At 42.3% G+C, this 11497-nt stretch overlaps 1 protein-coding gene across 1 annotated transcript in view; it reads left to right on the top strand.

Moving 5' to 3' along the window:
* The first annotated feature begins 3987 nt into the window (after positions 1-3987).
* Positions 3988-11497, top strand: part of LOC127574502 (collagen alpha-1(XXI) chain-like) — a 164719-nt gene continuing 157209 nt past the window's right edge. The window contains exon 1 of the mRNA XM_052023531.1: positions 3988-4071. The gene's annotated coding sequence lies outside the window, so the exon portion shown is untranslated. The remainder of the gene's footprint in view (positions 4072-11497) is intronic.

Here is an 11497-nt window from a genome sequence, read left to right as displayed (position 1 = left end):
AAGGTGACAGCTCAATTCCCAAATTTGTTACATTTTTTAAGGAATTTATGGAGAGAGTTCTGCCGTGACACAGACAGAATCCCCCAGGAACCTGAAGGATCATCAGGTGATGGATTTAACTACTCTGACTGAAGTTCCAGGTTGTGACCAAACTTGGCAAAGTCAACCCATCATTACTTTCCACTGTCTGGCAACCCCAATGCTCACTGTTACCTTCTTTATGGAGAATATTCACTGCAAACCAGCACCAACATACATTAGAGTAGAACCTAAATGCTTCACCCAAGCACAATGGCTCTTCGCTATATGTGCTACAGTTGGGTTGGGTTGAGTCAGACCTTGTCTTTATCCAGGTCAGGATGATTCACGTGGGGTTACCACAAGTGTTCTCTATCTTCCATCAAATGTACAATGTAGCAAGTCCTTTGTCTGCAAATGGCTACATTGGATGTGGAAAATGTTAAAGCTCTTTGGATTCGGGTTATCTTTTAATTTCATATTGAGCAGATCCTTGTCTGGAAGAAACCCCAGACAGTTTACTGACCTACCACGGCTATCTGCTGAAGGCTACGTTCACGGATTAAAAACACAGATTAAAATAATCCACTAATTTGCAACCATTGCCTAGCTGGGTACTATGGTTCTCCCATCTCCCACTAGTATATTCCATGGCTGAATACCACACTCTGGTATGAAGTGTGTGTTGTTGGACTAAACTCATACCTGAACCTGCGTCATGGGGCTCTAAAGTCGACCTCAGCTCAATGGTTCCTAGTGCTGCTGAATATTCTTCATCTCACATCCTTCAAGGTACTGTGAGAAACACAGAGAATATGCAAAACATCAGGGACTTGCATTCACTCATCCATCTGGACCTCTCTGAACTACTGCACCTACCCCTTACTACCCCAACTCACCACATAGTTTTAAGGAACCCTTTCTCTCTTGCTACCATCACCTTGACAATTTCATCAGTGAGGACAGATGGATTGGATCTTGGGCTGAAAGCACTGTAACAAACAAGGAACCCCTTCAAGATCTAATAGCAAGGCCCCCGATCTCACCTGTCTCAAAAGGCATGGGTGGTTCTTAATCAGATCCAAAGGCGACATGGTGGATATGGCCACAATGCATTAGTGGGAAGCCAAACATTGCCTGTGAACACAGATCAACAAACTGCCCACATTGTCACATCCAGAAACTGGCTCAAACTCACTGGAGGTATCCTTGAAATTAACTTCTTTTCCGAGAAGGCCATAGAGTGGCATGCTCAATTTATAAATGTTGCTCAGGCCATACAGTAGAAATAATAATGGATTGCTAATCGTAAATATCAGCTATTTTATATACATGGTAAATTTTTATCAGTGCACAACTAAATCTAGAGTAAGATGAACCAGAGTGCAAAATTCCATAGTGATTTGATACTGCCTTGATTGTAATTGGAAAATGGGGAGTGAATGGGAGCTTGATTTGCTCTGTAAACACCCAAAAGTGAATAATGAGGTCTGAGCTCTATCCCTTAGCAAAGTTGATAACCACATTGAACACTTTAATTATTTTCAGTGTACAGTTCTCCTATGAGCTTTCTACCACAGGTTTTCCAGGGGAGTGTTGGGATTTTTCCTGGTAGCTGTCAGTAACTTTGGGATTTTGCAGGAAAATGGGAGTCCTAAGTTGCAGGCAGCTGCTTATCACCACTTCCCCAATCACGATCTGACAGCTGATAAATAACATGACCTTTGGAGTAGACAAAAGGACTAAAAGACGGCAGAGAAATACTTCTGGCACCAATTCATGACTTGATCTCTCTCCCCTGAGAAGGGGAGGGATGTCATGGGTCCTCTGAGACACTGTAATCATGGCCATCAAGAAAGGACACACCCAACTGCAGCAATTATAGTCCCTGCCCTCTGTTACAGGGAAAGTCATTGCCAGGATCTTCCTCAACTGCCTTAATAGAGTCATAGATTTGTATAGCATTGAAACAGGCCCTTTGGCCCATCATGTCCATGCTGACCTTTTTGCTCATCTACATTAATCCCATTTGTCTGCATTAGGTCCGTATCCTTCCATGTCTTGCCTATTTAATTATTTGTCTAAATGCCTATTAAATGTAGTAATTGTATCTGATCCCACCTCCTCCTCTGGCAACAAGTTCCATGTGGATTCTGGCCTTCAAGAGGTACAATGAACATGATCTTCACTATGGGGCATCTCCAACACAAATCTAGCAAGCAGAACAATCCATTCTGTCTGGCTGTCTTTGACCTCTCAAAGTCCTGAGAAAGGATATTGAGAATCCTTCTCAAATTTGGCTGTCCTTGGAAATTCATTACCATTTTACATCTACTACGCAAGGTCATGCCAGCTGTGATCCTAACCAATGAGTCCAATCCCAGTGCAGTGCTGGGGTTGTGGCAATCTGTGTCGTCATTCCAATCCCCTTCTCAGTCTTCTTTGCTGCAACAATGCTCCTCACCTCCAGCAGCCTTCCCACCAGAGGTGAATTAATCTGCAGGACAGATGGGGAACTGTTCAACCTTTCTTGTCTCCACTCCAGAGCCAAGATTATTCCAATCTCTGTCATTAAATGCAGATGCCACGTGTATGTGCACACTTAGATCCTGGGGTCCAGGTCAGGGCTTGGTCCTTTACTGAAGGATGGACGTTATACCAAATATCTGCAAGACAAAGGTCCTCTACCAATCTGCTACTGCTGCTTAACACCATCTGCTGACCCGCACGATCCACAACTAGACCCTGGAAAACATGGATCACTTCCCGTATCCTGGGAGCTACCGATCAGTGAAGGCAGACATTCAGGAAAGTGAAAGCAAGAAATTACAGGAAGACAGAAAACATGAAATTACTTGCTGGTTGGCTTAACATCTGTCATTGGGAAGATGTTAGTTGCTATTATTAGGCATTAGAGTGAGGCACTTAGAAAAAATATCAAGGTATTCAGGCGAATTCAACATGGAAAATTACATTTGATCAATTTATTGAAGTTCTTTTAAAGTGTACTATGGAATAAAAGGGTTCTGATGGATGAACTAATCCTATATTTTCATTTAGTAAGATGCTGCATCAATGGTTAATGAAAAATAAAAGCCATGGTGCAGGAAGTAACATATTAGTGTAGATAGAAGACTGACTAGCTAACAGGAAATAGGAAGTGGGCATAAATGGGTCTTCTTTCTGGTTGGCAGGATGTAATGAATGATGTGCCACAAGGATCTGTGCAAGGGCTTCAGTATTTTACAACTTAGATTAAATGCTCTGGATGAAGTCACTTAAGGTATGGTTGCTAAATTTTCTAATGCACAAAGATATGTAGGAGAGTAGGTTGTGAAGAGGACATGAGGAGACTACAAAGGGATATAGATAGGTTAAATGTAAGAGCAAAGATCTAGCAAATGGTGTATAATGTGGGAAGATGTGAAATTGTCTATTTTGGCAAGAAAACTAAATGGTGAGTGATTGCAGAGGTGTGAGAAGTAGAGGCAGATGCTGTCGTAGGTAGAGGTTTCTGGGGAGAGTAGGCTGAGATACTCAGGGCATGTAGTGCATGCTTCACAAAAGGCAAGTACGCAGGTACAGCATATACTTTGGAAAGAACAATATTATTTATTGCTAAGGCAAAAGTAGAGAGGTTATGCTTCAGTTATACAGGGCATTGGTAGATTACATCCGAACAATTGTGTGGAGTATTGGTCTCCTTATTTAAGGAAGGATATTAATGCATTGCAAACAGTTCAGAGAAAGATTAATTGACTTGTACATGAAGTGGGTGGGTTGTCTTAAGAAAGGTTGGTCAGACTAATATCTTACAGAGTTTTGAGGAGTGAGAGGGGATTTCATTGACGCATGAGATCCTGAGTGGTTTTGACACAAACAGCGGTGGGAACCCTAAACATCCCAGCCTACACTCTACATAAACCACCACCTGCTCCACTGAGTGTGCGGATCACACACAGGACTCTTCAAGCACCTCAGAACCGGAGAGGAAGCAAATCCACAGCAGGACAGCAAGGAGCTCGAACTTACAGCAGTTCCTCAACCATTAACGTGAGTCCCCACAGATAGCCTGTGCCAGTTTGTACGCAGCATGGAGGAGGTATTCCTCCATTCGTTGCATTGGAGGGGAACACCTTTAGCTAACTGAAAATGTATTTTGAAATGCTATGAAAGTTCTGATGCGTTTATTTCTAAGTGTTTATATTTTTAAAATGCTATTTTACACATTGCCCATTCTCACCAATGAAGGTGCAAAAAACTGCAATGGAACCGCGGGCAGCTGCCCGGAACAATTAAAGGGGGCAGGGATGATAATGCGCCCCACAGGACCCGAAACTGGCAGCGCGCAAAGGTCTCTGCACCCGGTCAGCCGCGTGCCGCCCACACCTGGACCCGGGAGCTCGCGCGCGCGCGCGCGGTTTTTGGGGTCTCCGGCGGGGGTTGGGGAGGGGAGTTGTCCGGCGGGGATTGGTGTGGTTGTGGTGGTCTCCGAAAGCGCGCCGTTCCCGGTTCTCTCCTTCCTGGGGCGTGTCGGTGGAGAGGCAGTGTGTGCACGTAGGTGCATAGACTGGCTGCGACTCTAACGGGGAGCGGAAGGTCTGAGCAGTGCAGAGGGAGCACAATGCAATGAGCGCATCGGGGGACCAGATGTCTGCAAGACTTGCAGAGGTTAACCGGCGGCAACAGTGAGGGGAGAAAGAGGGAGAGCAGGAGAATTGGACGGATAGACAAGGAGAGAGTGACTGCAGAAGACGACCAGAGAGTTGCTGGGTCCAGCGACTTAACTCTGTGAAGTACTTAGCAGTTAAGTGACAGGGAACAGCAAACCAGAGCTCCTGCATTGTGTCCATCGAGCCAGCATCCCAGCAGCTCGACTCTAACAGTGAGTGTGTTACTATCTGCAAACAAGGTCTCCTTGCCTTCAAAGACCACCGTTTTCAGTTGTAGCTAAGAGCTTGGATGTGAATCAAGAGCTTTCGTTTTTCTTTCAGCAACGTTGTGCTATTTAATCCACATACAAATTAGAATAAGTTTTGTTTAGCTTGTAAGATATTTTGCTGATAGTGCTTTACTTTTGCTACAAGGCTTCTTAGCTGTACAGTTGTAAGCTGTTCGTATGGTGCTGTTTGCTGGGATCAACTACATACTTATTGCATAAGTACCAACCCATTGTTTGGTTTAATATTTTTAAGGATTCCAGCTTTGGTTGGAGTTATTCACTTTGACAGCCTGTGTGTTAGTACAGCTTCCTGTAAGATAATATCGAATGAATTCATTAACATTTGAAAGATTTATTTCTGTTATCACCCACATACTGCTACAAGATGTGTCCACTTATTCAAAAAAAACAGCTTTCCCTCCTAATACAGGATCGAATGAAAGTGTTTTTCTTTCAAGGTATTTCATACAAAAAAGGGGAAACCGGATTTGTACCTAGATTTTAACTCAAAGTTGGCTAGATTTAATTTTTTGCATAATATATTAACTATTGTGAAGAGCAGATCATTCATGATTTGCTTTTAGTTCTCAAGAGAAAGAACAGCACATGGGAATAAAGGGAATATGAGGGATTTATATCAGACTTCCAAATGGCATTTGATAAGGTTCCAGGTGAGAGACTTGTTGCAAAAAAAGTGCAATGCATTAAAATAATGGAGCTGCATTGAGAGAAACCCTAGAGACAAACAATTTTATATTAGAGGCATAGTTCAGATTGGCACAAATGCTGACTGACCTGCTGAGAATTTCCAGCATTTTATTTTTTCCCCTATTTCCAGCATCTGCAGTTTTTTTAAGCTTATGATTATTGCATTCGAATCTGTGGTTTCCTTTTAATAACAGCACCATTAATTCCATTTCCATTGTACCTTTAGCATTGTAAACATGTCTCAAGTGCTTCACAGGACCATTAGCAAGCAAACAGTTGACACTGAGCTACGTTGAAATATTTGGATAGCTAACGGAAGGCTTGGTTAATATTTAGATTCCAAAGGAAAAGAGTGAGACAGAGAGGTGGAGAAGTTTTGTGAGGGAACGCCAGATGATTGGGCCTGTTGAAGCCATGGTGCCAGTGATGAAGTATTAAATTTGGTAATGTCCATAAGTGAAGAAATGCAGATTTCTCCTTGGGTGGGAATTGATTACAAAGATAAGGAGGGGTTGATTAATCTTCCATTGGAGTGGGTCAGAAAGCACAGCTTACGGGGGAACAAGATTTGGCATGAGCTACAATGTGGGAGACAGAGTTTATGAAAGACCTCATACTTGTGGACTACACTGAAATAGTCATGTATATGGATGAAGATATGGATGAAGTTTCAGCAGCAGATGAACTGGTTAACACAGAGGTCGGGTAATAATTTGGAACTCTTAATACTGTTTTTAAACTCAACTCGGAACCAAATAAGACACCATAATGGTCAGTCTCAGAAAACTACCAGGGAGAGGCATGGAGTTGGTGCCTGGGAAATGGCATTCCTGATGGGGGTCAAAGATCATGGTGCATCTTTTCCAAATACAGGGGCTCCCCGGGTTATAGAAGATCTAACTTTAACTCTGACTTTACTCTCTCATAAATGTTTTTAAGGATTTCTCAAGAAATAGCAACAGGATACAGTACCTGTTGCATTAGTTTAATTATGGTTAGCGTTAGGGTGAACATAGAAGATATTCAATGAAATGAAAGAATTATAGGAAGTGTATGCAGATCAATACGACATGGGTAGCTATAAAATAAGTGACAACACAATGTAATACTGAAAAGTAGTATGTCAGGAAGGGGAGGCTCAACTATTTTGGGTAAAGGGTTTTTATCTTGGCTTTGGGGAAGAATGTTCATTTATATGGAAGAATTGGTTTACAGTCAGTTCTCAGGAACAGAGCACTTGCATAACCTGGGGGCTGCCTGTACTTAATTGGAGGAAGTTTCCACTCAATCACAGCTGGTAAATCGTCAGACTATTATTGGGAGAGGTGGAGGTGATGCATATAAATGGAATCTTGTCATGCTTTCCATTGGTATTGCAATGGAGCACCATGCAGGTGGGAATTATGTTGGCCAATGACAAGTCCCCATGGGACACCAAGGGTGATTCCCTAGTGAGAGCTGGAAAGATGATAATGCCAGAAGGCAACAACAGCCCCAGTCCCAGGCAGCTGGAATGTAGCAGAGAGACATTGGAGGTGGTTGGGGTATCAGTGGCTGCAGACTAGGAGGGACAGATTACCTTGGATGTAATCACATAAGATCTCATCAATGATTGTGATTAGCTGTTGTGTTAATGTAGCAGGGTGGATCCATGAATTGGAACATTCAAACAAGGTGTTCCAGGTAAGGTGGGGATCGATTTGGGATCTTTCGCATGTTCAAGGACATTAAGGAGATGTGCTGGTGATTTGCCAGAATGGAAAAGTCAAGGGGCACTCAGTTTGCAGAGAGGATAGATGATTGCAAGTCTGAAGTTGAGTGCCACATTACCTGAGGAAAGAGAACTGTTAACAATGTCATCCTGAATGGGAGCAGGGGAGAAACATGGGTGATGAGCAATTCAATGGAAATAGAGCATGGAACTGAGAGCTGGGCCTTGTGGACAAGATGAAGGTGTGTGGGGAAACAGGAGAGAAGCTAGAGTTTCGGCCTAGGGCTGGTGGACAGGGGTGGTCATTAGAAATGTGACCCAGTAGTCTAGCAGAAGGGGAGTGGCAGAGGGGGGCAGATCCAGTGGCCTCCAGCTTACTGATAAAGAGATTTGCATCCTCACATGGCACAGGGAAAATGGATTTATCTTGGGAGGATCCTGGAACAGTGAACAGTTCAGTGAAGTCCAGCCAGATCTGATGGTGAATGTCCAAATTAGCTTTTCCAAATCTATATCCTTTGGTCTCTAGGGAGTAGAGATGAAGGTTATACTATTGAAGTGACAGATTGGTGAGAGCAGTGGTTTTGAAAGGACTTGGTGGAAGTTGGGTTTTGATTGGTTAGGTTGGTAGCTGCAAGAATATGGTGACAAGGGTCAGACAGTTGAGCTTTTGAATGAGTTTTTACCAAGGCTAAACACAGATTTGGTTTGGGAAGAGGGAGGTGAGTAGACAGTGACACGAGGAAGCGATCAGATATGAACCAATCTGTGATTGTGATGGTGAGAATAGGGAGGCGATGAGAAGTGCTGAGGTACCAGAGTGACTGAGAATATGTGGAGTTTTCTTGGAGGGAGAGGATAGGCATATAGTCTATGGTGATCGTGCAGGCTTATCTTGTAGATATTTGGTGTGCACCATTTTGTTGGATATCTGTAAGGGCCATATTAGCAGACGTGCACTTAGCAGGCTGGAAGAAAATAAACTTCTTAAAGGATAAAACTATTTTTTAATTAGTTGAGTAGTGATGAGGAAAATTGTCTCAAAGTCAAGCAGGACGAAGAGAAAGTGTTTACCTAAAAATCAGGAGAGAGACAAAGTCTAAAAATGGCCTCCTTTTTATACATATATAAGTAAAAAAGGAACGGAGCAATTGCCACAAAGGCTCGACTGTATATTTGACTCTCAAACCCAGTCATGGGAAGAATATTGTGAGATACTATTGCATTTCGTTGCTGCTATGATATTGATGATGAAGACAGAGCTCCATCCTGATGAGTGCAGTGGGAGCCCCTACGTAACGTTACTAAAAAACCTGGAAATAATTTTTTAAAAAATGATAATTTGTTGAATCATTTTAACCCAAAGCCAAGCAACGTTTTGCAAAGGTTTAGATTTGATTCATGACTAGAAAAAAGCTAATGAAATAGTGAGTAAGTCTGTAGCTGAATTGAGAAAGTTATTGCTGGACTGTAATTATTGCAACACATTTTGTCAGGTACTAAGTGCGTAGAATCATTGCTAATCAGATTCAGAGGCAGTTGTTATTGGAGGTAAATCTGACCTTAGAGAACACATTTAAAATTGCCCCAATAGTAAAAACATGCCAGTCTGGCAACTGAGACTGACAGTTTCATGTAACAGTGTGCACTGAGGACAAGTGGCAAAAAAGCTCTGCTCCAAACCAAACTGAACATCACTTTTAAAAGGTAAACAAAAACTGCTAATACTGTGGAGCAAAGCATTTGTTGTCTGAATGCTGGTTCAGGTAAGAAAACTGTCATAGAAGCATAGTAAAAGTCTTTATTGCCAGAACTCATAAGAATATGCATAAAGTTGAGCAAAAAAAAGAACATAAGAAATTAAAGGAAAGTACTGAAAATTGTTGAAGTTTCCGCCATTCACACCATGTAAAGGAGCAGGTGAAGACATACAGAGGAAGTGTTCATGTTTAATGAGAAAAGGACTGACTTAACAATGGTAGGACTGCTCTTGTCATGAAGGTGAATGACAGAGTCATGACATTTGGGCTTGACACTGGATGTATCGTTACACAAGAAAATAAGAACAGGAATAGGCCACTTGGCCCCTCAAGCCTGCCCTGTCATTCAATATGATCGTGGCTGATCTATGCTGGCCTCAACTTCACTTCTGTACTAGCTCCTCATAATATTTAATTCCACGATCTTTCAAATTTTTCTCTATTTCCACCTTAAATTTATCTAATAATCTGGTCTCCACCACCCTCGGGCAGAGAATCTAGAGATTCACCACCCTCTGAGAGAAGAAATTTCTACGCACCTCAGTTTTAAATGACTGGTCCCTTATTTTGTGGCCATGTCTCCTTGTTTGTGATTTCCCCCACTAGTGGAAATATTTCAACATCTATCCTGTCAGGCTGCCTTAGTATCTTGTATATTTGAATAAGGTCACCCCTCATTCTTTTAAACTCCATGGAATGCAGATCTAAACGGTTTAGCCTTTTGTTGACTGATAACTCTCTCTTCGCAGGAATTATTAGCCTGGTGAATCGCCTTTGGACTGCTTCCAATGCTACTGTACCTTTTAGGTAAGGGAACCAAAACCATGTGCTGTATTCCAGGTGTGGCCTCTCCAACATTGATGAACTGGATTGGATATGCATCTGGGTGGCCAGAAAGCACCACACCTGAACCTAAAAAGGCACAGCTAGTTCTGGAAACCATTATGGGTGAAAGCGTTGAAGTACTTGGAATTACCGATGTGACAGTGAATGATCAAAGAGGTTAAAACATAACATTGACGAGTTGTCGCAGGTTCTGTTGGGATGATGCCGGCTGAAAGAAGGTTTCCTGGGAATCAGAGGAACATCTGTCACATTCCAAGAAGGGTGAGGTTGGAACGGTACAGCAGGTGCTAGGGAGACATGGAGGTTTTCAAAGGTGATCTGGGCACATTGAAGGGCATCCAATCCCAATATTTGTGTTGATCCTCAAACTCATCTGTGGTTCCTCAAATCAAGGTCAGTGCCTTATGCAAGGAGACCAAATTTGGAGGCAAAAATTAACTGGTTCTCAGAGGAGGGAAAATTAATTGAACCTGTTAAGAATTTTGAATGGGCAGCACCCATTGTGGCAGTGTTAAATTATGATGGATACAACAGCATTTGTGGAGATTACAGGCTGACTGTTAATTTGCTCTCGTTCCCGGAACAATGTTCCATTCCAAGAATAGAGAATTTATTTGCAGTTTTGTCCCAAGGGCAGCAGTTCATCAAGTTGGATATGAGTCATGCATATTAATAGATAGTGTTAAAGGAGCAGTCTGAGAGACTTTTGACTGTCAACTGACACTTATCCACATGTAACCTCTTACTCCACAGGGTTGCTGTAGGACGTTTCGATGGTTACATAGAAGTTTCTTCTCTCAGAGGGCAGATCATTAGAAATATTTATAGTGGAGATGATTGAGGAATTGAGCACTATGGGGAACTGGCATAGAAGAGGGGTTGACGCCAACATAGATCAGCCATGATCATATTGAATGGTGGGATCTGGTGGCCTACTCCTGCTCCTATTATATAGTTACAAGTGCCTTGATGGGTGAACGACTGCTGAATTTGGAAGAAGTACTGAGCAAACTGGAAAGGACAGATCTATGTTTAAATAGAAGCAAATGTATTTTCTTGGCAAATTAAGTACAATATTTGGGACGCCATGTAAAAACTAAAGGACTCCACCCTTTTCAAGAGAAGATAAAAACCATTACCAGTGCACCTGCCCCAACAAATGTAACTGAGCTGAGGGCATATCTCGAATTGTTAAATTATGCTAATGGACTCTGCCAAATCTGCCAACATTCTTGGCTTCCGTACTCCAATTGTTGAATAATGTGAAATAGAGGTGGACTAAAACTCAAGAAAAGGCTTTTGAGTTTACCGGGGCTTTTCGTGTGACGGATAACCATACAGTGTTGGTGGTGTCCCATCTGATGGAAGATGGTTCTGAAAATCTGATAGGGTTTATGTCCAGAATCCCAACAGCAGAAGAGGGAGAGTACTCTCAGCTGGATAATGAGTGCAGTGGTGCAGAAGTACATTTATAGATGTCATTTCACCATTTACACTGATATCAAACCCATT

The sequence above is a fragment of the Pristis pectinata genome, chromosome 9, assembly GCF_009764475.1.
Source record: "Pristis pectinata isolate sPriPec2 chromosome 9, sPriPec2.1.pri, whole genome shotgun sequence".
Classification (NCBI taxonomy): Eukaryota; Metazoa; Chordata; class Chondrichthyes; order Rhinopristiformes; family Pristidae; genus Pristis; species Pristis pectinata.
This window is presented reverse-complemented; position numbering and strand designations above follow the sequence as displayed.